The sequence below is a fragment of the Puma concolor genome, chromosome C1 (genome assembly GCF_028749965.1).
Source record: "Puma concolor isolate L17-30 chromosome C1, mPumCon1.1.hap2, whole genome shotgun sequence".
Taxonomy (NCBI): domain Eukaryota; kingdom Metazoa; phylum Chordata; class Mammalia; order Carnivora; family Felidae; genus Puma; species Puma concolor.
Window position 1 is genome coordinate 53,317,473 of NC_141674.1, and position 27,791 is coordinate 53,345,263.

General features: G+C 41.2%; 1 protein-coding gene and 1 long non-coding RNA gene across 2 annotated transcripts in view; both read left to right on the forward strand.

Moving 5' to 3' along the window:
* CACHD1 (cache domain containing 1) overlaps nucleotides 1-27,791 on the forward strand; it is a 212,150-nt gene that overhangs the window by 13,213 nt on the left and 171,146 nt on the right. The gene's annotated exons all lie outside the window — the stretch shown is intronic.
* LOC147578074 (uncharacterized) lies at nucleotides 20,576-27,405 on the forward strand. The gene is made up of 2 exons (XR_015254760.1): nucleotides 20,576-23,517; nucleotides 23,753-27,405. It is a non-coding gene; the product is annotated as an uncharacterized LOC147578074 (long non-coding RNA).

The following is a 27,791-nucleotide window of genomic DNA, read 5'->3' on the forward strand; positions in this document are numbered from 1 at the left end:
GTATCTTGAAAATAAAGTGAGGATTCTATACAGGAAAAAAAAAAATCACAGGGATGCCGTAAAGCCTTGACAATAACTGTGCTGTGTCTAACCCTGAAAAGATAATTTGAAGAAGAAATTTTGAAGTCCATCACCTCTCTACTAAAAAGGTTATAATATTTATAAGTGATTTGAGGATATATTGCCTTACTGGTAGAATATGTGAGTATATTTAAATATTCATAAAAGTTTTTCTGTGATCATCACATTCTTCCCTAGGAAATAAGAGCTAGAGAAAGTTTTGTTGGCTTTCTTGTCTGTCTTCAATTATTTGCTAACTTGAGTGAAACTGTATGGGATGTTTTTGTCCATTTGGATTGCTCCCTGCACTCCTGCCAGGATACCGAACTCCTTTTGTTCTAATTTCACCCACTTTTATTGGATTGGCTTTCTCCAAAGCCAAGGCCTCTCTTGGCAGCCCAGAAGTAGGAGGTGCTGAGGTGGGGGTATGTGCTGTGTTCTGCTTGGATAGTGTCCCCCCTGAATGAGTTCTACCCCTGGCCACTGTGGGAGACAGACCATTTTTTGCTCTTTGCTTCTTATCCTCTTTTATCACTAGGGGAGTGTCACTGGATTGTTGCTGCCCTGGGTGGTTTTGAAGAAAGCCTGGAGAATTGAAGTTTTTGGCAATCTTGGCTCTTGGATCCAGAGTTGATTTCATTGACCGACCCCCCCCCCCCCCCCGGTGAAATGGGGATATTTGCCCCTCTGTAGTCTTGGGGCAGGAGGTAGGGACATGTGACAGGTGACCAGACTTTGTGCTGATTGTGAACCAGTCAGTCATATTTGTTATGGGTTAAGATCCCTGGAGATGGTGTAAATTTATGACCATCAAGGAAGCCTGGACATTTTTTTTTTGCATACATGTATATTGAGATAATAAATGTGGGCAAGTATTGCAAACAGTAAAGCTTTGTACAGGTGTGAGTTATTAGAGCATGAACTCCCATTAAAAAACACCCAGATCTATTCATCTGTATAGTCCTTGTATGAGTTAGCACTGTCTCTGGCACATGGTGAGGACTCAAAAAATGTCTAGACTACAGAAATTCAGTAGCCAGCTTTAAACACACTTCATAACATTCTCATGTTTAGCTACTATGTTTCATGTGTCAATTTCATTACTTAAGGCTTACAGTGAAATGTCTTAAGCCTTACTAAAGATTCAAAATGTTTGAGATTAGTGAAAGTGTCTAGAGAGTATCAAGCACCTTAGGACTCTAAGTATGGATTGGTTCTGATGTGTAATTTCATGTGAGAGAAAGTGGAGAATATATTGAATATAGGAATATATAGAAAAATATGTGTACTTGTGGATTATGTACTTAGAGCTACTTTATCCTAGAGGCTAGAGTTTATTAATTTGCTTAACAACTTTTTATTGAGCATGTATTATATGCCAGGTACTATGCTTGGATTTCAGTTTGTGATCTAAAAAAGACACACAAGCCCTACTCTCATGGAGTATACCACCTACTAGGGGAAATAGACATTAAGGAAATGATCATGTAAGTAAATACAAACTATAAAATTTTGAATAGCTTTAGAACAAAACAGGGGCTATTCCAAAAATTACCAGGGAGGTCTTCTGAAAATCTTTTGGGGGGAAAAAGTTAGAATATTCCTCCTCTGCTTTAGACTCTCTAAAGGTTCCTGTCTGACTCAGCCTAAAACCCCAATTATAGTGGCCTTCACAGCCAGATGTGACTTAGTCCCTGGTATCTTTGTGGTCTTCCCTCACCCCACCGAGCTCCCACCCTCCCCCCACACACATAACAAGGTTCCTCCAGCCCTCCAAGCACACACCTGCCCCAGAGCCTTTAAGCTTGCTGTTCCTGTTCCCCCTGCCTGGGAATAGCAGGAAACTCTCCCTGGTCACCTTTAACAGTACCCTGCCTTGCGTCTCACTCTGTCTCCTAACTTTGTTTACTTTATTGTAACCTAACCTCCCACACGTAGCTTTTTGTATCGTTCACTTCTGTTTTCATGTGGAACGGTGCTTGGTACTTAGAATCACTCAATAAATACTTACTGGACAAGGGTGAGTGGGAATGACAACTGGGCTGGGTGGTGTGGGAAAGAATCTGAGGAGGGCAAGTAGAAAGGAGGGAGAGCCAATCGGAGGCTTGCAAAAGGAGCCAATCAGGGGAGGAGTTGGGAGCTGCTGAAGGGAGAATGAGAATCAAGGGAGGGGTTGATGCAGTTGTGGGAAGGTAGGGGGGTAGAGGAGACTTGCATCCCAACGGAGGGAGGAGCCTACATGTAGGTCTTGAGAGGCAGGACTTTGGCGTACTTGAAGAAAGAAATCAAGCCAGGGGCCTACTTAGCATGCTGGCAGAAGGGTGATACAAGTGAAGAATTTGGGTTCTTATTCCTCATTAACGCAAGTGTAGTTGTTTCCCACTGACTCTTTGGTCATGGCTTTCCTGATAAGGACCCATTGGAAGGGTGGGGTTGCAGGGTAAAAGACCCTGGATATGTAGAGGTCTGCAAATGGGAAAATCTGTGGTTGGCCATCTGTTTTTTCCAACTGAGGGAGAGGAGAGAGAAGGGAGATGGCAGCTTCATCCAGATACATCATGGAGAAAAATCTAAATGTCAATTCGTTGTCCTTTATAATTTAAAAAATACACATGCTTCCTATATTTTTGGCCAAAACAAACAACTTTAGAGTCCACTCTGAATACAGTAATGAAATACCGTATTAATGATCCAGATGTACTTTAACCCCCAATTGCATTACCGTTTAGTTACATATGGAAAATGTAATCGTTTTCTTTTCTCCCTGCAAACAGTAATGATCATTTCTTTCAGAAAGTGTATTTAGGGGCACCTGGGTGGCTCAGTTGAAGTGTCAGCTTCAGCTCAGGTCGTTATCTCATGGTTCAGGAGTTCAAGCTCTGTGTCAGGCTCTGTGCTGACAGCTCAGAGCCTGGAAACTGCTTCGGATTCTCTGTACCCCTCTCTGTCTACCCCTGCCCTGCTTGTGCTCTCTTTCTTTCTTTGTCTTGCCCAGAAATAAACATTAAAAAAAATAAAAAGTGTATTTACTCAGAGGAAAAAGTGAGCTGGGGGGGCGGGGGGAGAGAGAGAGAGAGAGAGAGAGAGAGAGAATCCCAAGCAGGCTCCACACTGCTGGTGCAGAGCCCATTGTGGGGCTTTGAACTCACCAACTAGGAGATCATGACCTGAACTGAAATCTAGAGTCGGACACTTAACCAACTGAGCCACCCAGGCACCCTAGTAATAATCGTTTTTTAATGTGTGGCTTTGACATTTTACAACCAGATCTTTCAGATACATCAAGTATTTTCTCATGTTGTTTTTAAAAATGTGGTAAAGCATACATAACATTAAATTTCCTATTTGAACCATTTTTAATTGTTTGGTTCTGGGCATTAAGTACTTTTATTGTTGTGTGACCATTACTGTCATCAGTCTCCAGAACTTTTTCCATCTACCCTGGCTGAAACTCTGTAACCCATTTAACAACTCCTTTCCTCTCTCCCCTGGCCCCTCACTACCACTATTAATTTCTTTCTCTATGAATTTGACTGCTCTAGATACCTCATGTAAGTGGTGGAATCATACAATATTTGTCCTTTTGTGAGTGGCTTTATTTACTATAATGTCTTCCAGGTTCACCTATGTTATAACATGAATCACAATTCGCATCCTTTTTAAGGTTGAATGGTTATCCATTGTATGTATATGCTACATTTTGTCCATTAATCCACCAGTGGACCCTTAGGTTATTTCTACCTTTTGGCTGCTGTAAATCATGCTTCTGTAAACATGGGTGTACAAATGAGTCCCTGCTTTCAGTGCTTTTGCGTATATACCTAGAAGTGGAATGGCTGGATCATAGGATACTTCTGTTTAATATTTTAAGTTTTATTTATTTATTTTGATAGAGCATGAGCATGTGTATGCATGACTAGGGGAAGAGCAGAGAGAGTGAGAATCCCAAGCAGGCTTCCTGCTGTCAGCATGGAAACCGACGCAGGGCTCAATTTCATGAATGGTGAGACCATGACCAGAACTGAAATCAAAAGTCTGATGCCTAACCAAGTGACCCCCCCAGGCACCCCCTCTGTTTATTTATGGTCCTATTAGTTTCCATAGTAGCTGACGTTTTTATATTCTTACCAGCAATGCACAAGAATTCTAATTTCTCTATATCCTTGCCAAGACTTATTTTTTTGTAAAATAGTCATCCTAATGGGTGTGAAAATATAATCTTTTTGGTGTAGAGTTCTATGAATTTTGATAAACAAACAGCCCTGCAACTATCACCACAGTCCAAACACAGAACACTTTCATCACCCCCTACAACTCTCTGATGCCTCTCCTTTGTAGTCAGTCCTCTCTTCACCCCACCTGGAACCCCTGCAAACCACTGGCGTGTTCTCCATCTCTGTAGATTTGTCTTCTCTAGTATGTCCTATAAATGCACTATGATATGCATTTTGAGTCTTAGTTTTTAAATTCAGCATAATTTGAAATTCATGTTGTGTACATGAATAACTCCTTCCTTTTTATTGTTGAGTAGAATTCCATTGTGTGTACCAACACACCACAGTTTATCTGTTTACCAACTGACAAGATTTGGATTTCTTAAGGTCATAAATCCATAAACATTCCTGCTATAGACATTTGTGTACAAGTTCATGTTTGAACATAAGTATTCACATTTCTGAGGTGGGGGGAGGATTACTGTGTCCTGTATTAAACTTTGTAAGAAACTGCCAGTCTGTTTTCCAGAGGGTCTGTATCATTTTGTTGTCTCCTTAGCAATTCGTGAACATCCTGGTTACTCCAAATCTTCACCAGAACCTGACTGGCTCAGTCATTTTAATGTTAGCTGTGGTTAAAATGTGTGAAGTAATGAATCATGTGGTTTTAATGAACATTTCCCTAATGAATAATGGTGCTGAGCATTTTTCAATATGCCTATTTGCCATTAGTGTGTGTGTGTATATATGTGTGTGTATATATGTGTGTGTGTATATATGTGTGTGTATACATATGTGCGTGTACCTGTGTGTATACATGTATGTGTGTATACATGTGTGTGTGTAATATATATTTGAAATACCAAAAATTTGACTATTTTTAAATGGGATTGTTTCCTTATTGTTGATTTTAAAAACAATTTACTGGTTTTATCAATTTGGTAGATTTGTAAGTGATTACTGCTGTCTAGTTTTAGAACATTTCTATTACTCACAAAAGTTCCTATGTACCTGTTTGTTATTGACTTTTGAGGTGTGTTTTATTCAGGCATACTTCTTATTTTCCTCATGAGTGCCAAATTCTGTAAATCTTTTCTTTTAAAAAAATTTTTTTTAATGTTTTTATTATTGAGAGAGCATGAGCAGGGGAGGGGCAGAGAGAGAGGGAGACCCAGCATCTGAAGCAGGCTCCAGGCTCTGAGCTGTCAGCAGAGTCTGATGCAGGGCTTGAACTCCCAATTGCGAGATCATGACCTGAGCCGAAGTCAGACATTTAACTGACTTGAGCCACCCAGGTGCCCCAGTCTTCTCTCTCTCTCTCTCTTTTTTTTTAAAGTGACATTGTTCTCACAAGGTATTTGCTTTTATTAAAGAATGATGACCAGGGTTAGAAAGAATAAACCATAATCCAGGATAGATAAAAATCTTTAAAAGAGAATTGTGGATTTTGCAGTTCTTGTTCTCAGCTAGAAACAAAGCCTTACTGAAAAGTTTTGATTAATGTGGCCTATGTAGATTCTTAGATTTAGTCAATTGGTTAGTAACTGTTGATTGCACTCCTGTAGTGTTCCAGCACTGCTTAAGTTATGGGGTACAGTGATGAACAGAACAGAGTCCCTGTCTTTTGAGAGCCTTATGTTCTAGAAGAGGAAGATAGATATTTAAATACGCAATAGTCAAATAAAGGTGACCTTGGACTCTGATTAGTTCTGTGAAGATAAGGTTGGTTAATGTGGGGTTCAAAGGCAGCCTCTTGGAGGAGCTGGTATTTGAGCTGCGGCATGGATGTATTGGGGGCTGCCTGGCAGAAGCTGGGGGAAAGAGAAGGCTCAGGGATGGAGGGGAGAACGAACTTGAGGGGCTAACAGAAGGCTTAGAAGGAAGATAGTGTTGGAAGATGACCGAGGGTAGGATCATTGTGGAGACCAGAGAGTTTTCATTTTATTCTGGCTGAACTGGGAAGCCAGAAATGTGTGGAGGATTTTAGGCATGACGGTGACATGGCTGACTTTTGCTTTAGAAATCTCCCTCTGGCTGCTGGGTCTCTGGTTATGTGTATGTGGTGCAGGTGGGAGAAGTGAGCGTATTCTTCCTGGAAATACATCGTACTGTTTGCTTTTGTGATTTCACTTAAATATGATGAAATTGTAGTAGTTAATGATGTATGTATCAACAAAGGCCCACTGGGTCAACACTATGATTTAAAAGGAAGTAGGACAGCTGCAAGAGAATATAAAAGCAGATCAGACTTATCAGGTAGAAAATATGAGACAACATAGTAATCTCGTTCATATTTACAGATACTCTCTGCCAAATGATTAATCATTAAAGGCCATGAGGCCTTAGCTTACCAGCTGGGTGGTTTTAAAAAACAATTTTTTAAAGATTTTATTTTAATAAAAATTTTTAATCTTTATTTATGAGAGAGCGAGAGAGACCCAACACAGAGTGCAAGTGGGGGAGGGGCACAGGAGAGGGAGACAGAATCCGAAGCAGGCTCCAGGCTCTGAGCTGTCAGCAAACAGCCTGACACGGGGCTCAAACTACCAGACCATGAGATCATGACTTGAGCTGAAGTTGGAGGCTTAACCAACTGAGCCACCCAGGCGCCCCAACATTTTATTTTTAAGTACTCTCTCCACCCAACATAGGGCTCGAACTCAAAACCCCAAGATCAAGAGTCTCCTGTTCTACTGATTGAGCCAGCCGGGGGCCCCAAGTATGTAACTTTTTTCTCCACAGCCTCCATTTTCTTCCTTCATTAGGAGAAAAATACCTGCCTTAAGTCTGGATTGTTGTAAAGGTGGCAATGTACATACGTAATAGACTCAACATCTCTGATTCTGTTAGGATGTTTTCAATTGCAAGTAATGACCCATCCTAACTGAAACCGCCTTTAAAGATAAAGCAAGCTTGTCAGCTTAAATAGCTGGGGGAAAAAAACAGGTGCCTGGGTGGCTCAGTCAGTTGACCACCAGACCCTTGATTTCAGCTCCCACCACGATCTCATGGTTCATGAGTTTGAGCCCCGTGTCAGGTTTTGCGCTGAAAGTGTGGAACCTGCTGTGGATTCTATAGAGTGAACTTCAGGCACCGTTTGATCAGAACCCTGGCTGCATCTTGCCTACCCCCTTTCTTTCCAGGCTCTGTCATCCTCCTCTGTTAGCTTATCCTCAGGGTGGTTTCACCTGTGTAGGAAAATGAGTACCTGGATTCCAGGTTCTCAGGCGCACGTCCTTCTCTTCAGAAGAAGACCCCTCCCTGCCGGAGACCAGCCCCAGCAACCGGGGGTTCCTGAAGGAAGAAAGGCATCGGTGAAAATGAAACACAACTAAAATAAAAAACTGAAAAATAAAAAAGTAAAACTAAAATAAAAATGGACACAGACAACAGCAGTGTGTTGAACTGGCCGATTTATTGTCGCAAACGTGACATTATATATGCTAGTGAATTCCTTGTAGCATACGTCATCTGTGTTTTTCTAACATTACCTAATTTTGAAAATGTTCCTATGTGTAAACAACCTTTAAGAAATAATGTGATTTTTCCCGTTTCCCGCATACACTTTGATTATTGATTAATTTCTTACATTATTCCATTATGCATCTGTGTTTATCTATAATCTACAGAGCATTTGCTTTGCTGTTCTCGTGAAAGGCCCTCCATTTCTCAACACCTCAAGTGGAACAGTTACAGGGACATGACCTCCTAACCACATGAGGCCAGAAGAACAATGTGTTTGCCTCTGTCTGAGGTGCCAGAAAGGGGCTGAAAAAGCCTTAGAAACCCATGCCTCATACATTCTCAGAGACAATGTACCTAGGAACCAATGAACCGACTAGGTTCAGTCATCATCTGGAATGCCTCCGGGGGGCCAGGTGCGCCTAGGGGTTGAAGTCACCTGTGTCCATAAATACACTCCTTAGTTGCCGGAGTGAGGCTTTCAAATCCATACGTCTCTCCTTTACAGGCCCTCTTTGCTGGCAAATGCACGAGGCTATCCTTCCTGTAAGTAGAGGAGTCTCCATAGGGGATGGCAAGGGCTAAACGTAAGGCCACACAATTTCTTTTGGAACCTTATTTTCTTCCTTAATGGTTCTTTTCCCAAGGGGCCTGCTGAGGGCAGTTCCCCAACAGACCAGACCCCAGGTAGTTTTAAGGCCAAATTACCTAAAAGCGGGAGTCCAAGAAGCTTCTCTGTTGGCGGGCCGCCTTGCAGTCACCAATCCGTCCACAGCCCGGGCCTTGCCATCAGGCTGGGATAGCTCGGCTTCCAGCACCTCCCTCCTCGGCTGTGTTGTAGAGTGCCTTGGACTTCCCCTGATGGGACTTTCCTGTGGTTAATAGAATGCAAGAGAATGGGATTCCATTAGTTTGTGCTAATCAGGACCTACTCCTGGAGCTGGTTTTGGTTGATTCCACCTGAATCTCATGACTCCTGCTCAATCTAGTGATTTGGGTAGCAGAGAGATCACACAAATGTCTACTGTATTCACTGTGATCATACCAATGGCAGTAGAATGTGGGAGTGATTTTGATCGTTTTGGCTCACTAGCCAAATGCTGAGAGTCCTAATGCTGGACTCTCCTCTCTCTCTTTAAAGTTCTTCACTGAGCATCTGTGTGAAACATAGGATGTACTTGATTCTTGCCAGCGTTATAGCCTGGGACTGCTTAATCGATTTGGTTAGCAAAAGAATCCAAATCCATTAGTTTAGAAGGCAATACTTTATGTGTTAGAATACTTTATATATTAGAATATAATTTTAGTTTTGTGTGAGGTGATGATGGTTGGGAATTATCCATGCTGGTGGGGTTTACATTTTGTAAACCTAGTATTATAGATACATATTAACCCATCTTTTATGAACAGAACCCTGTTTCTAAGTACTTGGGGGCAGATAATTTGTAACCTGTGTTTTGCACATCTCAGGTTTTTGACCAGCCTCTCTTTGCCCATCCCTAACTTCTTGTCTGTTGCATGATGATATAAGTCAAAAAGAAAATTGCTACTTTAGCATGTGGTTATTAAACAGCTTGCATTTAGTTTATTCATTTATTTGAAAATATTACCTATTTCAATAAATAAATACAGATTTTATTGGATTTCAATACAGGATTTAAAAAATCTTAAGTTTATTCATTTTGAGAGAGAGAGCGAGAACGAGCAGGGGAGGGGCGGAGAGAGAGAAACCCAAACAGGCTCAGCAATGACAGTGTTCAAACTCATAAAACACGGGGGATCATGACCTGCGCCGAAACCGAGAGTCTGATGCTTAACTGACTGAGCCACCCAGGTATCCCTCAATACAAGATTTTTGAGAGATGTATGGTTATAAGGACAACTGCCATCTATTTTGGACAGAGTTACCAAATTCATGGTTTAGGGAATCTCCTTACAACACCATTAAATATCGAGGAGGTAAAGTATCATCAGTATCCTTTTTTAATTTACCTTCCAAGAATTTGTCTTCTGTCTGATCTAATTCAAGAGTTACAGGAGTCATACAGTGAAATTCTTGTTGAATTTCCTTTGAGCAGTTCCTAAACCATGGAAGTAAAGGTATGTGATGCCATTTCTCCATCTGACATTGAATGAAGAGAGCAGAAGCCTGCTAATGTAACTGCCAGTGTCCCTCCATCCGTTCTTTGAACGTGCTTTGAATCCCAAGCAGTGTGGTGTTACACCTTCATTTGAAGTATCTCCCATTGATTAGAAATTGATTTTTAAACACGAGTTCTCTTAGTTATGAGCCTAAGATCAAGATGGTATAGACAGACACCGGACTAATTCTTCATAGTTTGTCACCCACATTAGAATTCTCTAAATGCCTTTTTCCTCAAAACATTCATATCACTATATAGCACCTTTAAAACTTTGAGGGAGGGTTCTTAGGTGTCTAAACAATATAACCAGGAAAATCAGGGAGATGATTTCATGTCTATATAATTTCTGCTACTTGCCAGGCGTCCTCGTAGATGCTGAAAATAGTCAACAAAATGTAATCCTGCTTTCCTGGAGCAGACATTCTCCCGGGTAGATTAAAAAGCAGCCTGGAAACAGCAGGGGGATGAGCGTTAGTTAGTTCAGGGAAATTAATGCCAATGCAATGGTCAAGACTTTTCCTTGATGGATGTGGATGGGTCACATGGCCTGCAGGGGATTGTCTAACGGATTAACTCTTTACAGGCTAGTGTCTTACAAGTCACAGTTCTTTCTTACGACATTTTTAGAAGATTCACAAGTGGCCATAAACAGTTACTGTGCTTTACTCTTCCTCTGTATTTCTTGTAAACCCTTAACTTGGATTTTTATTTCTTTTTTATCACTGAGCTGCCTGAGACTTAACTCCATTCTCCAGTCCCCTAGGACTGTCCTGTCAGGAAAGGGATGCCTATTTTCTTGCATGCTTTGTGGATGTGCTTCAAAGAAAAAGCCATTTTTAAGCAGTGCAGAGACAGTCCCTGAAGGTGGCAAGAGATGTGAGTGGTTCCAGCCGTCCTCAGTTTACAAACACTCTGGTTTCCAAAGCTCATTTCGAAGTCTGTTGTTTGGAACAACATTTACCCAGAAGGATTATAAAAGCAGACCCGGTTCCCAGGCCAACTCACAAAAGCCTGTTTAGAGGAACTAGGGTTTTAATCCAAGCTTCCTCCCTATCCTTCTGAGCCTCCAGTTCCTTACTGTGAAAGTTGGAGTTGTACTTATGGTGGCTGTAGTGTTCTAAGAGAAGGTCTGGGAAGAATGTCTGGTGTAATGTTTAATGCCAGAGGTCTTACCAAGTGTTAGTCTGTTCTTTATGAAGGGAATTTTTGCTGGGTCCTCAGAATTTAATGCTCCACCCCTCACTTTGTAGGTTTTGAGCAGCAGAGAGGGTCCTGGGTTTATGTGGGGGTAGGAACTGAATAGGATGAACCTCTTCTGTTATTAAGGGCAGGGAGAAAGGAAATGTGTCATTATTGAGCACTTACTATGTACTGCATACTGTGCCAAGCACATGTTAAGTATTGGTTGTTATCATTTAACTCAGACATAGCCCAGTAGATCAAGCTTATTGCCAAAATGTCTGTTCCTAAGAACTTTGGCCAGAGGAGTTGGTCTTCTAGGTACACATGGCTCTAGCTCAGCCCCTGCACGCTGCTGCTTTTCTTCCTTCCTTCCTTCCTTCCTTCCTTCCTTCCTTCCTTCCTTCCTTCCTTCCTCTTTCTCTCTTTCTCTCTCTTTCTCTTTCTTTCTCTCTTTCTCTCTCTTTCTCTCTTTCTCTCTTTCTCTCTCTTTCTCTCTCTTTCTCTCTCTTTCTCTCTCTTTCTCTCTCTTTCTCTCTCTTTCTCTCTCTTTCTCTCTTTCTCTCTCTTTCTCTCTCTTCTCTCCTCTCTTTCTCTCTCTTTCTCTCTCTCTCTCTCTCTCTCTCTCTTTCTCTCTCTCTCTTTCTCTCTCTCTCTTTCTCTCTCTCTCTCTCTCTCTTTCTCTCTCTTTCTCTTTCTCTCTCTCTCTCTCTCTCTCTCTCTCTTTCTCTCTCTCTCTCTTTCTCTTTCTCTCTCTTTCTCTCTCTTTCTCTCTCTTTCTCTCTCTTTCTCTCTCTCTCTTCTCTCTTCTCTCTCTCTTTCTCTCTCTTTCTCCTCTTCTCTCTCTCTTTCTCTTTGTTTTTTTCTTCCTTTCTTTTTTTTCTTTTTCTTCTTTTTCTTTCTCTTTCTTTCTTTCTTTCTTTCTTTCTTTCTTTCTTTCTTTCTTTCGTCCAGTTTAGCCCCTGTCTATATATCAGGAATAACTATTTAGGCACATTTTTGTCTGTGGCTAAGCGGTTTCTGCAAAAGGCAAGATGCTTTTCAAATTCCAAAGGGCACAACGGCCCTCTCTCTGGTACCACAGGTCTGACTGGGCCTGGTTTCCTCTTGAAATGTCTCCCTGTGATGTTATAACTTAAAAGATGGAGGACCGTTTGATCCAAGCCCAGGATTTGTTGGCTACAGGGTTTTTGTTAATAGAAAACACTCCTGCACCTCTAGGGGGGAAAAATTAAAGCACATACTTCTTCCTCTTTGACCTTCGAACCCTTGCCATTTACATCAAACACTTGCTGGGAGAGCAGGCTAAATTAATAATCTGTGATAGCTCCCTCTCTAACAAGCTCACTTTAAACTTGGCATTTTCTCCTCAAGCTGATGAGTTTCCATCTCCTCAGAAGATGTGTGTGCCCTTCAGACATCTGAGGGAAGGGAATGCACTTGGTGGGAGGAACAGTGCTTTCCTTACATCGTGTGCCTCATTCAGTGAGTCTCAGAGTTTGCTTTTCGAGAACAATTACAAAGTAACTGTACTAAGGCTGAGTGACTTGACTCCCGAGCCTCAATTTCTTTATCTGTAAAGTGGGAATACTAGCTACCTCAAAGGACTATGGTGAAGACCACGTGAAGCATGTATATAAAAGTGCTTTGTATTCTGCTTTTCCATCATGACCCCTTATTCATAGGGGAGGTCAGCAAAACAGCAGTGGGAAAAGAGGTGCAGAGCAACGTTTTCTCTTTCAAATGTAGGACGGAAAGCTTGTGCCCGTTAATTTTCAGTGAACCTTCAACCCTCTGGGGTCCTCATGTAGAAGCGTAAATATGGAATCCAGAAGAAACTTTACTTAAATAAAATAGGTTTTCTTACTTTTTAAGTCATTGTCTAGATACCAGTAGGAGATGACTATATAATACTAATACTGCCTTGTTACTCTGCCCTAGGGCTTGGGTAGGGCTTCCAAATAAATGTCCAAAATGTAAATGTTCAGTTCATGGAGGAGAAGGTCCTGTATATAGTAACCAAAGGCAGTGGGAAATGAGGTCCCCAAGGACTGTACCCTCTTTTGTTTGTGTTATTATTAATGAACATTAATAGTGAGACATTAGCTTTGTTGTGTTGAAATCACCTGTTCAATTTCCTTAAAAGATCTTTCCTTAGTTTTCTTTTAAAAAAATTTTTTTAATGTTTATCTTTGAGAGAGCGTGAGCATGAGAGAGGGAGGGGCAGAGAGAGAAGGGGAGACAGAATCTGAAGCAGGCTCCAGGCTCTGAGCTGTCAGCGCAGAGCCTGACTCGGGGCTGGGACCCATGATCTGTGAGATCATGACCTGAGCCGAAGTCGGACACTTAATGGACTGAGCCACTCAGGTGCCCCCTTAGTTTTCTTTTCGTGACTGAAAGTGGTTTGAAACTCTGAAACTCTCTAATTATTTCTGCATGATTTAAAAAGACTGGGACTCTTTTTTTTTAGAAATCTGGAATTAAAAAAAAAAAAGTTTTTCATCTGGGTAACATTATTCATTTGGGAGAGGGAGAAGGGTTGAAGATCTTCTATAGCTACAGTATAAATAGCCTATATGTGGGGGGTATTCTATCCTTAGTGAAAGGCCACTAAAATTCTTTGTTGCTTGAGGAAGAAAGCATTTTTATAACTTTAGAAAGATGTAGGGAAAGGTAGCCCTCTATCCTGATGGCATTGAGTTGGGTCCTCCCATTGTTTTGTTGGAACGGGCTTTTGACCAGCATCTCTGGCCTGTGTCCCCTTTTCCAGCCTTTCTCCATATATCCATCTAATGCCTTTGGACAACACCAAGTGGATCCTGGCTCCAGATCTCACCAAGCTCATCTTGCAGAAATAAGGGTTTCCTGCTCACTACATCCCTTTTTGGAGGTACCTTCCTCTGTTCTGACATCCTCCATCATAAGCCACACGGGAGCAACAAGCTACCTTTTATGGAGTACACAGCCCTGCGGTACCTTATCTTTAGAGTTAACATAAGTATAGAAGACTTCACTGCCACTGGGACTTCCTAGGCGTATGGTGCAGTTATCTGTCTTCTGGAACAAATGCAACCCTAGGACCAATTTTCTGTTACCTAGATGAATTCTGGTGTGAGGAGAACACTGGGCTTATCTTTGAAGGCTCAACTCTGGTATTGCCTAGAATTGCCTAGAAAGTCGTCTTTTTTTTTTTTTAAACACCTAAATTTGGGTTGAGTATTGCTCCTTTGTGACCCCTTAGGACTCTGTATTTGCCCTTGTGTGCTACTTCTAGGTAGAAATTAAGTCTGCCTTCCCTGAGTCCTCAATACCTTGCATAGTGCTCAGGGCAAGCATAGACCCTCAGTAAGTTCTGAATGAATGAATGATTTGGAATCAAATATTCGAGGCTCCACCTTAATCTCTCCTCCCTTATAACATGGCAAGGGAAGGGCTGGGAATAATACTTCACAGAACCGTTGTTCTATCATGTGAGCTGTCTCCAAAATCCCTTTGTGAATTATAAAATAATTTACATCTTAGAAGAGTTCAAAAATACCCTTCGAGTGAAAGATCTCTTGTTTCATCTTTTATATATCCAGGTAAATAATAGAAGATGCCATTTATTCCTGTGGGTGGACTTGTTCTTTGTGTGACTGTTCCATTCTCCTCCGGGAAAAAGTAATCATGAAGAAATAATGAAATGAAAGCTTAATCATTCGTTAAGGCAGTGATGGCCTAAGAGTGGTTTAATGACTTAAATATATAGTTGGGCACCTCACATATGATGCATTTTCTCAGAATCTTAAGCCGTATAAGTTTTATTGGAAAATTCTTTCTACTTTGTACTTCCTATTTCCAAAGAGTTGAGGAGCAGTTTGAAAAGTGCATATTCCCAAGCAGGGAATTCTTAGGCTTGTTGTCTTGTGGCTTGTGTATGGGAAGGCATACTTTCAATGTGTTATGGCCTGTAGCTAGGCAATAGGAGAATATGTAAGTGAGGGAAGGGGATTGTGAGGATGTGAACTAGCTCCACCCAGGGGCTGCAGCAGCCCTATTGGATAGCTTTGCTCTTCTCCCACCCCCACCCCCAATTATTAAGGAGAGGGAGGCCCCCTTGTCACTAATTTTAAGTCTTCCCTCCCCGTGCCACCCTCACGTATTCTCCTCCCTGCAGTATGTTTAAACACATTTTGTGGGGCCAACCCATTTCAGTGAGCTCGTGGTTCTCCTCCTCTCCTTCCACAATAATATGCACGTAAGGGGGTGTATTTAATAGACACGACTGCCTCTGTGAAAGAAGGCTTTGTGGCGGAGCGCCTGTGTGTGTTTCTCCATCTCTCAGCAGTTCCTGAGGCTCTTCCCAAGTCTCCCTGACACCAAAGGGCCGAGCTGGGAAGGACCTGCTCCAGAATAAAAGGAAGGGAGAGCTGGAGCAGGGGAAGGAGGAGGCTGAGCTTTGGAATGTGGAGACCCTTGGTCTTGGCACTCCAGAGCTGAGCATCTTAACGTTTTCTCCTCTTCTTACCCCCAGCTGGGGATTTTGCATTTTCAATGAGGGCCCCGCTACTCTAAGCTCTAGTGAAAGTAGATCACTTTAAGCCGGCAACAATGGTGGCTTCTTATCCTCTTAGTTAACGCTTTTAGATAACTTTTCTTTTAGATCAGGTGGGGGTTTCTAAAGCGGTGCTGTGGCTATGGCTTTGCCTGGTAAGACACAGGACACCTTCTCATCTTGTCTAACGATCTCTTTTTCTCCTTAACTTTTTCCCCTTATGTCTCTTAACTTGAAGGGATTTTTAATTTTTATTTATATTTATATGTAATTTATTGTCAGATTGGTTTCCATACAACACCCAGTGCTCATCCCAACAGGTGCCCTCCTCAATGCCCATCACCCATTTTCCCCTCTCCCCACCCCCATCAACCCTCAGTTTGTTCTCAGTATTTATGGTTTGCCTCCTTCCCTCTCTGTAACTTTTTTCCCCCCTTCCGCTCCCCCTTGGTCTTCTGTTAAGTTTCTCAGGATCCACATAAGAGTGAAAACATATGGTATCTGTCTTTCTCTGCCTAACTTATTTCACTTAGCATAACACTCTCCGGTTCCATCCACATTGCTACAAATGGCCAGATTTCATTCTTTCTCATTGCCAAGTAGTAGTCCATTGTATATACAAACCACATCTTCTTTATCCATTCGTCAGTTGATGGACATTTAGGCTCTTTCCATAATTTGGCTATTGTTGAACGTGCCGCTATAAACATTGGGGTACAAGTGCCCCTGTGCATCAGCACTCCTGTATCCCTTGGGTAGATTCCTAGCAGTGTTGTTGCTGGGTCATAGGGTAGATCTATTTTTAACTTTTTGAAGAACCTCCACACTATTTTCCAGAGCAGCTACACCAGTTTGCATTCCCACCAACAGTGCAAGAGGGTTCCTGTTTCTCCACATCCTCTCCAGCATCCATAATCTCCTGATTTGTTCATTTTAGCCACTCTGACTGGCCTGAGGTGGTATCTCAGTGTGGTTTTGATTTGTATTTCCCTGATGAGGAGTGACGTTGAGCAACTTTTCGTGTGCCTGTTGGCCATCTGGATGTCGTCTTTATAAAAGTCTCTATTCATGTCTTCTACCCATTTCTTCACTGGATTATTTGTTTTTCGGGCATGGAGTTTGCTGAATTCATTATAGATTTTGGATGCTAGCCCTTTATCTGATATGTCATTTGCAAATATGTTTTCCCATTCCATCGGTTGCCTTTTGCTTTTGTTGATTGTTTCCTTTGCAGTGCAGAAGCTTTTTATCTTGATGAGGTCCCAGTAGTTCATTTCTGCTTTTAATTCCCTTGCCTTTGGGGATGTGTCAAGTAAGAAATTGCTGCGGCTGAGGTCAAAGAGGTTTTTTCCTGCTTTCTCCTCTAGGGTTGTGATGGTTTCCTGTCTCACATTCAGATCCTTCATCCATTTTGAGTTTATTTTTGTGAATGGTGTAAGAAAGTGGTCTAGTTTCATTCTTCTGCATGTTGCTGTCCAGTTCTCCCAGCACCATTTGTTAAAGAGACTGTCTTTTTTCCATTGGATATTCTTTCCTGCTTTGTCAAAGATTAGTTGGCCATACTTTTGTGGGTCCAATTCTGGAGTCTCTATTCTATTCCATTGGTCTATGTGTCTGTTTTTGTGCCAATACCATGCTGTTTGATGACTACAGCTTTGTAGTAGATGCTAAAGTCTGGGATTGTGATGCCTCCCGCTTTGGTTTTCTTCTTCAATATTACTTTGGCTATTCAGGGTCTTTTGTGGTTCTGTACAAATTTGAGGATTGCTTGTTCTAGCTTTGAGAAGAATGCTGGTGCAATTTTGATTGGGATTGCATTGAATGTGTAGATTGCTTTGGGTAGCATTGATATTTTAACAATATTTATTCTTCCAACCCATGAGCATGGAATGTTTTTCCATTTCTTTGTATCTTCTTCAATTTCTGAAGGGATTTTTTACATTCACATCTGTGGACAAGTCAAGCTATACTAACAACCTATCATAAGCAGTTGTCACAGAGAGGATTTACTTATAAAGGGCAGCAATTCTTGAGTTCCCAAACAACAACCTCCCAAAGCCTTGTTAAAGGATTTATACTTCTTATGTGAATTTATTGTGTAAACTCCAATCTAGAATTTAACCAGGTGGAAGCTGCTTTTATTCACTACCTGTTATGCACCAGTGAAACTACCAGGATTATGCCTGATAAAGTTCCTTAAATTGCTAGGAAAGGGGGCAGAAAAAGTCTCAAAAAAAAAAAAAAACCCAAAAAACAAAAAAGGACCAGAGTGCCTGGGTGGCTCAGTTGGTTGAGTGTCCGACTTTGGCTCAGCTCAGGTCATGATCTAACAGTTCATGGGTTCAAGCCCTGCATCTGGCTCGCTGCTGTCAGCACAGAGCCGGCTTTGGATCCTCTGTCCCCCCACTCTCTCTCTCTGCCCCTCCTCAGCTTGTGTTCTCTCTTTCAAAAATAAATAAAACATTAAAAAACCACTTAAAAAATGGTAAATAGGGCTTAAAATAGCATACTTTTGGAGGGGCGCTTTTATGTCCCAGACATATGCCAAGGGGGTAGAGTTGTATTTCTAATGCAGACAGTTACTAGAGAGTCAACAACTTAAGAGTTCAAAGTCAAAAGTGAAAGAGGTTGAATTCAAATCCATGTCAGCTTCTGCCTGAGACTTAGGTTAATTACATTAATTGATTCAGCATTTAATGAGCTCCTTAATACTTGCTGTCTGCATAAATCGTGTGCCTTTGTGTAGGGGGCTCTAGAGTGTATGAGAGAGCGGGATTAGGGAGAAGCTGGCATTACTGTACCTCAACCAACAGAAAATAGTTAACAGATCCAGCAGTGGAAGACATATTTGTTTATTACTCTGTCCCTAGTAAGCTTGTATGGGAATCCTTCCTACCCTGCCTAGAGAGAATGGAATGTGTATAGAAGTAATGAAGACCAGGGGTGTCTGGGTGCCTCAGTCGGTTAAGCATCCAACTCTTGATTTCAGCTCAGGTCATGATCTCCTGGTTCGTGAGTTCAAGCCCCACCACATCAGGCTCTCTCTGCTGTCAGCATAGAGCCTGCTTCAGATCCTCTGTCCCCCTCTCTCTGCCCCTCCCCCTGCTCGTTCTTTCTCTCAAAATAAGTAAACTTAAACTATTAAAAAAAAATGAAGAGTGGAAATGGATGTGAACGTAAAGTCCTCATCAGGGGTGAGGAGAGGGGTGCAGGAGAGGAGAGGAAAAGAAACCTGAGAACCGAATGTATGCAATACAATGAATATCCTATATTCTAGAATTCCTTCCTAATTTGTTAGGGGAAGCTCCCTTATAAAATCTTAAATGTACTTCTTCTTGGTCTTTTGTTAAAATAGACAAAGTGGCTGCTGTCATTGTTCACGTATTCTCTTCATATGCTTAAAAGACTTCGCCATTGTCTTCTAAGTGACTTCCCCTTCTAAAGAGTGTGTTCCCAATGTACGTGATCTGTCTGCCTGGATTGAAGTTGGTGGAAGGACTTTATCCCTCATCTTTTGATTGGGAGAGCAATGGAAAACTACACATGGGCAGAAAGAGAGGCAATACAATTTATTTTTTATTTGACTCAGACCTAAGAGAATTAGCACCTCCGCCCCCCCCCTTTTTTTTACTTATTTTGAACCTGAGTTGCTATAATGAATTTTCAACGGGCCCCTCGCACTGAAGTCCTCAAATTCATCATCTCAATCTACTTTTTTTTTTCTTCTTTTTTCTACAAGCTTAGGGTTGCATCTTCTCTTTCTCCACTTTTCCCTAGATTTGTCTTTTACAAGGAAATAGAACAAAAGTTGGAATGTCTAAACAAATTGAAAAAGAAATTCAAAAAAAAACATGTATGTACTTCTCTCCCTCTTTGTTGGCTGAGACCTTGGTAGCTATATTTTAGTTGCACTATGATACATTTGAATAGCTTTGAGTGTACTGCCAAAGGCATGAGGGCACTTAATACCTTTGCATTTTGTAATGATTTGTTTGCCAACCTGGCTGATGTCCCAGGCAGTGCATCCTAGAGCTTGAGTGGTTGGGAAAGTGACTTGATGTTTGGTGCTTGTTTGAACTAATTTAAACCCATCCTTTGAAATATGTGGAGTATTTCACTCCTGCTAATAGGCTCAAGATTCTAGAAGTGATGTGAGAATTTGCATGGTTGGTTGCTTCACCCTATTTTTATTGAGAATATTTTTATTGCTTTTTAGCTAATTATTATTATTTTGAAGTTTAGCCCGCATGGAATATCTAAGAGGTGGTGTGCTAGGGAGTCAGGAGAAATGTAGTAGTAGTCTTTGAGGTAGGAAACCATATTCTCCATTTGGTAGGGCTTTGAGCTAATTGCTTAAGCTCTCTACACTATAGTTTCCTCCTGTAATCTACTTACTAGATACCCTTCCAGGTCTAATTTCCTAGAATTATGTGCTAACCTGAATTTTCCCAGTCTTTTGTAGCCAGAAACATCACATTTAGGTGCTTCTCATAATGGAAAATTACAGCTTGCAAAATTCACTGATTTGGGTAAAAATGGAGTGGACCATCATACAGAATCCTTGTTCTGCCTAACAAGAATCTGAATGGTGGAGATGGTACACTGGGAACTGAGAACGAGAATCTGTTAGAAAAGTGAAGTGAGTCTATCTCTTCCAGCTGAACCAAACTGTGAAGGCTTTATTTATGGATCAATGAAGTCACATGACATGGACTACCTTCCTACAGGATAGTTGTGCGTGGAAGTCCAATTTCTTTAAAACCTAGCTTTTCCTTAGAAGTTGCCTGAAAAAAAAAAAAAGCTTTGCCTAAGTGGTTTCCTGTCCTTAAGGTTTCCATGGAGAGCGAATTTTCAAGATTAAAGGACTCTAGCTGTCATTTTTAATCTGAGGGGTCTTAAGATTTATGTTTCAAAGCAGGGTGGAAATTTAGCCTTTCCTAGTCGTTGGGGGGTGGGTGGGGGCGGGGCAGGTTTACTTTCTCCCAAAATGCTGAGAGTCAAGGAGCAATCAGCCCATTGGCTACTGATTAGTTATTAACTCTGCAGTAAAGAGAGAGTGGGAAGGAAAAATGATCTGGTTTTATAGCGCCTCTGCTCTCAATACAAAGGCAGAGCTTTTTTTTCTTTTCTGTCAGCCTGCAGTGCTGCAAGGGCTTGGGCTGGCAGTGGTCCTTTGATCATACATTTATTCAGCCAACATGTTTTAGCCCCTACTATGTGCTCCATAGTACCTTGAGGCCCTGGGATAGACCGAGAAAAGGACCCAGGCCCTGTATCTGGTTACCGAGTCAGTGGGCTAGACTCCTTCCCAGCTGTGAAATTTCATTTCCACAATTCTGGTCAGCAGCTTGGCAAGGAGGTTAGGGAAGGGTGGGAAAGGAGACCCTTAGCTAGGAAGAATAAAGAGGTTTCAAAGTCTGTTGTAAAATTAATGTGATGGTTATGAGAACTGAAGTTATTTAGAGTCAGGTGGTTCAGGAAGAAAAATACCTGGGAAAGATCCTGGAATCAACAGACATTAAATGCTGGCTTACTCTCCTGCTAGTCTGAAGAGTCCTCTGCCCCGGTCAATGGGTCAGCCCCTTGGGAGAAAATAATAAAAATAACAACAGAGGATGCACAGGGGCAGCAAAAAGGGGCATGGGGAAATTACAGGGGCCAAGAGTGAGCATGGAAGAAATCCAAAACCCTTTGACAGGTCTTCAGGCATTCTTTTCTCTAGAAAACCTTATCTGATTCTTCTAACGCTGGGGGAATATGGCTCTGAAGGAGGCAGTAGTACACCCTCAAGGAGATAATGGACAATTAAACCAGTGGCTAGGTGCAGCTCAGAGAGGGCTACCAGAAAGAATGCATGGGGGACTCACAACAGCATCTAGACATTGATGAGTTGCAACCTTTTTTGGGTCTTATTGAGCTGTAATTGACATATGACGCTATGGAAGTTTAATGACTGCAAATTCAGTTAACATCTATCCTCTCATAGAGTTACAAAAAAAATTTTTTTTTCCGTTGTGATGAGAACTCTTGGGATTTACTCTCATAACAACTTTCAAATATACTATACAGCAGTATTCATCATGTTGTCCATTACATAGCTAGGACTTAATTATCTTATAACCAGAAGTTTGTACCCTTTTAAACACCTTCCTCCAATTCTCCCTCCCCACCCCCTACCCCCCAACTAGTGCAACTTTGAACTCCTGTGTGTACAGGACCAAATACGGTACCTGGCCCAGCATGGTGGTTCAGTATATTGGGAACTTTTCATTTCTCCTCTTTATTTTCTTTCCATTTGAAACTGAGATGTCCTTTGTTGTGCAAAACATTCAATTTAAATCTGTATTTTATTTTTTTACTAATACTTTTTTTTTTAAATCATTCTTGAGATTTCAAAAGTTACCAAATCTTTATTTTTGTGTGGGAAGGTGACTTTTGAGGATAATTTCCTCCTTTTAGAGTAGGGGAACCTTCTTAGGTTTCCCCTTTAAAGAAGAGGTGCCTGGGTGACTCAGTTGAGCATCTTACTCTTGATTTTAGCTCAGGTTATGATCCCAGGGTTGTGAGGTTGAGCCTCGCATCAGGCTCTGCACTGAGCTTGGAGCCTGCTTCAGATTCTCTCTCCCCCCCTCAACCCATCTCCCCCACTCTTGCACGTGCCCTTTCTCTCTAAAAAAAAAATAAAATAAAAATAATAAATAGAATGGGGAATCTAAACCTTGGAGAGCTGTGACTTCTTGCCCACATTTGCTCAGGTAATTGGTGATAGGATCTAGATTAAAAGCCCTGTGTTGCCTTTCCATCCAGTGGCATTTCTACCACCTTACACTGCCTCTTAGTATTTGAAATGTGAAACAAGATGGATTCCCAAGACTCAACTTCTTGGTTCTCAAGTCTTGCCTGCAGACTTACTACTTGATTTCAAACACTTTTTTGATTCTCTGATCCCATGTCTCCCTGACTGAACTGAGAGCTACAGCTGGGTTATTTACTCTGTCACATATTCCTGAGTTAAGGTGTCAACGACTGTGCTAGGCTGATTAAAGAAAGGGCAGTAAGGGTTTATGTTAATGTACATTGATCATTTATGTTTCTTTGTACTTACGGAATGGAGGCATACCTTATAAAATAAGAATTATTTCTGTTTCTTGTCTTAACCCAGCCTTCATAGGCTTCTTAAATAGACTTGACTTCCCAATTAGTTTGGGGTACCCACTGCCAGAGGCAGTCCTGTCGTGTTCAGGACTGGACCACATCCTGACCCGGTGACCCAGCAACCCTAGGTACCTTCATATTTCTGGAAGTCATAACAAACCTCTAGAGAGTGTGTTTGAGCAGCTGCCTTTTGTACAATTGTTAGTCAATTTTTCCAGACTGGGTATTGTTTATGATGTCAAAAGCTTTGAGTAGACCCTTATGGGCTGATTTTTATCCTATTTTCTTGATCATTGCCTTCAAGGCACCCAAGCCTCCAATAAACTGCATTTTAGCAACCTGAATGATACTTTTCCTTAGTTGGTTGCCATCATATTCGAATAATTGGTGTGAACAAAAAATGCCAAAAAAATAATCAGAAGAGAAGCCATAGAAGACTATGCCATGCACACTACAGCACACATAATTCTAGAGAGTCCAGTAGAACGCTGGCTGAGAATTTTGTAGTATGGTTGCACTGGAAGATTGTAGATCTCAGGGTTTCTTATTCTGGGCCCCACAGAATTTAGGGAATTCATGAACTTGAAGCAAAGAAATAATAACACCTCTAATGGAAATCTAGCATTTTTTCATCACGATATAGACAATAAATCCTGAGTATTAGCAGTACCTGGGACTTTGTTGCCAAAACAAATCAAAGTTACTCCATAACTTATTGTAGGTGTCACCAATAACTTGAAATAATATGATCTGCACTCCTTTGAAATAAGTGTTTTGAACACTGCTGGATCTTTTTTTTTTTTTAATTTTTTTTTTAACGTTTATTTATTTTTGAGACAGAGACAGAGCATGAACAGGGGAGGGTCAGAGAGAGAGGGAGACACAGAATCGGAAACAGGCTCCAGGCTCTGAGCCATCAGCCCAGAGCCTGACGCGGGGCTCGAACTCACGGACCACGAGATCATGACCTGAGCCGAAGTCGGACGCTTAACTGAGCCACCCAGGCGCCCCGAACACTGCTGGATCTTAATGATTAATGTATTAATAAACAAGTACCTGTTCTCCTGTAACTTTAAAAAATGTTTATTGTTGGTCTTTAAAATCCTGTACATTTTATTTTATGCATTTAAGCACTTGATTCTCAGCCAAGAGTCCCATACTTCACTTCATTGGTCTTAGGCTCTATGACACAAAAAAGCTAAAAATCTCTGGCCTGGGATAGGCTGTGGTAATGAACACATCCCTTCATCTCTGTGTAAAGGTACTTCTTGTTAATGTCTTCTAGACGTTGATGTGGCTCTCCTTTCTTGAGATGTTAGCATCTCAACTTGTGACTTCCAGGTTGCCCTCAACAAAGCAAGACAGGCAGGGAGAACTCCCCTTCTTGTAGGCTTTAGCTGACTTTGTTTCACACATTTCAGTTTTATTTAGGAGGCAGTAATTCTCGGGATAGGAAGTTATTCAGTGATGATTGTTCCTCAAGGAGGGGATGCCAAGGCAAAGAAGGTCATGGTCAGGAATCCAGAGTAGTCCTCTTAGCTGGTTTCCTCTTGGGTGGTACTTTTGTGACCATTCACACTGGAGTTCCTTGTAAGAAAGGCAGCAGTTAAAACATGGAAGCTGCCAGCATGCTAGAAACTCAGGATGCTCCCTTTCTTCACATTGGCATGCTTGTAATATCACAGCAGTTTGGAAATGCTCCAACAATGCCTTTAGGGGTGAAATCCCGCATGAGTATCTGGCTTGACTGCTTCCTTACTTGACATCCATGAGTTTTTGTTCCTTCACTGGTATGACTCATGCCATCTTGAAGTCATGGGTGTCTGTCTGCTGTCACAGGTCACTTCTGATCACAACCCAGTGAACATACTTGGTGAGAAGACCCCACCTAACTTCAAGGGAGCTGGGGTATGTGGGCAAGCACTTCGGATGTACAGCGAGGGGCACATGTGTCTGTTTCACAGTGGTGTGCTTTTCATTGGCTACAAGCGTTAAGCATTGTATCTTCAACACTGAAGATGCCTAATAAATACCTACTTCTAAGGAGTGTCCTTGATTGGGCATACAAACAAACCAAACAAAACCCATAATTGAAATTTTGTAAAATCCAATATGATTCTATACACTAATTATGAGAATTAACCTATCCCTATGTAGATAGAGTTTATTAGAATTTTTCTGTAATTGAGTTGCTACTTACAAATCAAGATTCTCTACTTCCTCCCCCTCCCTTTTAATCAGGTAGAAAGTGCAACAATCTCACTACCGTTTCATTTTCTAGGACAAAGAAATTAAAAGAAAAATGGTGAGTTATGACCAGAATATAAAAATGATTTGTCCTGACGTACCGATTGTATTTCTTGCCTTTCTTACAGTTCACAACCCCTTCTCCCAGCTCCATCTTTATTTTATGTGTTGTTTCTCTTGGGATAAAACCAACTTCACTCATCATGACCAGAGGCCTGCAAGTCTGGTTGGTAGCTATATTCTTGAATTTATTTTCGTTTAGGTTCAGTACCTCTTTGAACTGACTTATGCCTTTTTGTGTTGATGCCTTCAGCAGTTAATTCCATATTTTAAATAGTTTTTCGGTAAGAAAATACTATCTGAGTGGCTTCTAGAAATTACTTCTACTTGTGGCAAAAATTGCCTCTGGTAAGATTATGTGCTCAAGACACCAGAAGTAGAAGTAATCATCCAATGATGATAAGTATCATATAAATAAACACTTTGAACGATTGCCTACCTTTCTCCTAAATTAAAAAGTTTCTCCCTATAAGGTACAGAAGGAAGGATATTCTACTTTCTTCAAAGGCTGACGTAAAAGAAAGAGAAGCGATTTCCATTTAGAAATCATCAGCTCCATCTTACTTGTTTTCAAGATTTTTCTAAGTAATCTCTGCACGCAACATGGGGCTCAAACCTAGAACCCCGAGATGAAGAATCACATGCTCTACCAACTAAGCCATCTAGGCACCCCAGCTCCATCTTAGTGTTAATAAAACGGAGCCAGTTTCTTAGAGGCATAAGTATAGGTTTTTGAGGGACAAACGGGGCAGCATGTATGAAACAACTTAGGGGAGAAGTCATGCACAAGTTTGGCCTAGCTGCCTCTTTGCTGGCACTGACTGAATAAATAGTGATTTAATGACAGATTAAAGGTCTGGAACTCAGGTGTCCTTGGTAAACAGTGCTTTTTCCCCGTCACGTTCTTTTTCTATAGAAATTGTCCAAATAGCATGTTGAATGTAAGTAAAGGCTTAGCTTACGTGAATAATAAAGTTAATTTGTCTTTGGATGTTTTCCCAGTTGCTTTTCTGTTTTAAATCTATGAGAAAGCAGCACAGATACTTCCTCGTTTTGAATAGAGAAAACCTATAACAACCTAAACAGGATAGAAAGCATCGCAAGGAGGTGCCTTTCTCACAATGGAGCTGTGAACTTAGCCTGTAATGTATACTTCATAGCTGTCTTACTTGAGCAAATCCTCCTGAGCCCTAAAATTGATTTGTTGTATTGCTTCCACGTTTTTTTGCCAACAGTTATTTAGACAGAGCTGAAACATATTAAACACGGGTTGAGTTCCCCATTGTCCTCTCTGGCACTCTTGTTTCCATCCACAGTGTGCCCTGGTGTACATTAGATCACTAAGGGGCTCATTATTACTGAATTCCAGCCAGGACTTCATTTCCTAAACACATGTGCTTGCCTGGTATTGCTTGTAGGCCTTAAGCTCTACTTTTCCCTGGTGTGTGTGTGTGTGTGTGTGTGTGTGTGTGTGTGTGTGTGTGTGTGTGTGTGTGTGTGTGTTTTGTTTGCAGAGAACAGGTACAGTAAGAAATCTTGGTTATATTACAGTTTTTATTTCTATTACACATTCCCTTATGTTGAAGAGATTTGGGGGGAAAGAGGAGAATACCTGCTCTGTACAGTTAATGTCAAAATTAGAGTGAAGTACACCAAACGAGGAGAGGTGAAAATGTGTCGGAAGTGGAAGGGAAAAAGAACAAAGTTAACTACAATTAGAACCACTTAACTTACAGTTAGTCTTCCCAAACCCAAGTGACAGCCTTCAACCTGACCACTGACTTAGGGAAACTGAACTGGAAAAGGCTTTGGTTCATTATATCAGTCCAAGTACTTTTCTTGTCTCATTTTGGGTTCACTGATCTCCCCGTATTCCTTCGTGTTGGGAAAACTTGGTCAAAAAGGATAATTACTTTTTTTATTTAGTTGCATGCTCTTCAAAAGGCAACAGCAAGTATTCATTAATTTCCATCTGATAGAGCTGAACTTTTTTTGTGGCTAAACAATTGAAACAGGAAATGACCCGAGATACAGTTTCCATGACACCCTGTCACTTGGATCCAGTTTTCCAGAAGATGAAAGCCCAAAGCCGGCTTTTGATAGTGAGTAACTAATTGGACTGGCTGATAGTGGGAGTTTTTTAATGTGAAAAATAAAGGAGAAAAAACTGGAACAGCTGTGTTTTGGTACAGTTGTCTAATCCCCAGATAAAACACTCCAAGGACATTGAAATTAAATAGTGCCTTTAGTTAAGGGGGAAAATCTAAAATCTGTCAAAGCACTGGTTTACTTTAGAGAAAATACAGCATATATTTATGTGGAAAAGCAAAAAAAACCCCAAAAAACAAAACCAAAACAGTTTTTACAGAGCCAAGATACTAAGTGATGCCTTTTAGGAATCCTCTTTGTTCGTTCAAGAAACGATTTTATAGTTAAGAGATGTCTTCATGCACTCTTGCATATGAAGAAAGAGACTGCCCGCTAGATTACTTTTTCAGTCCACATTTTCTAAATCTGCTTTTGTGTAGTGAAGTGGGTAAAGCTGATGAGTTTTGTTGGGCGGATCAAAAATACACTTCTGTTAAACAGATTGAGACCTTCAGTTAGAAATGTTGTTATTGACCAGTCCCCACAACATCCTTCAGTTATATTTTGCAGCTGAAGCGCTTCTCTGGAGAATGTGAATAAGCCAGGGGTTTGTTAGTCTCATAGGTAGAATTTCTTGTATACTATCGT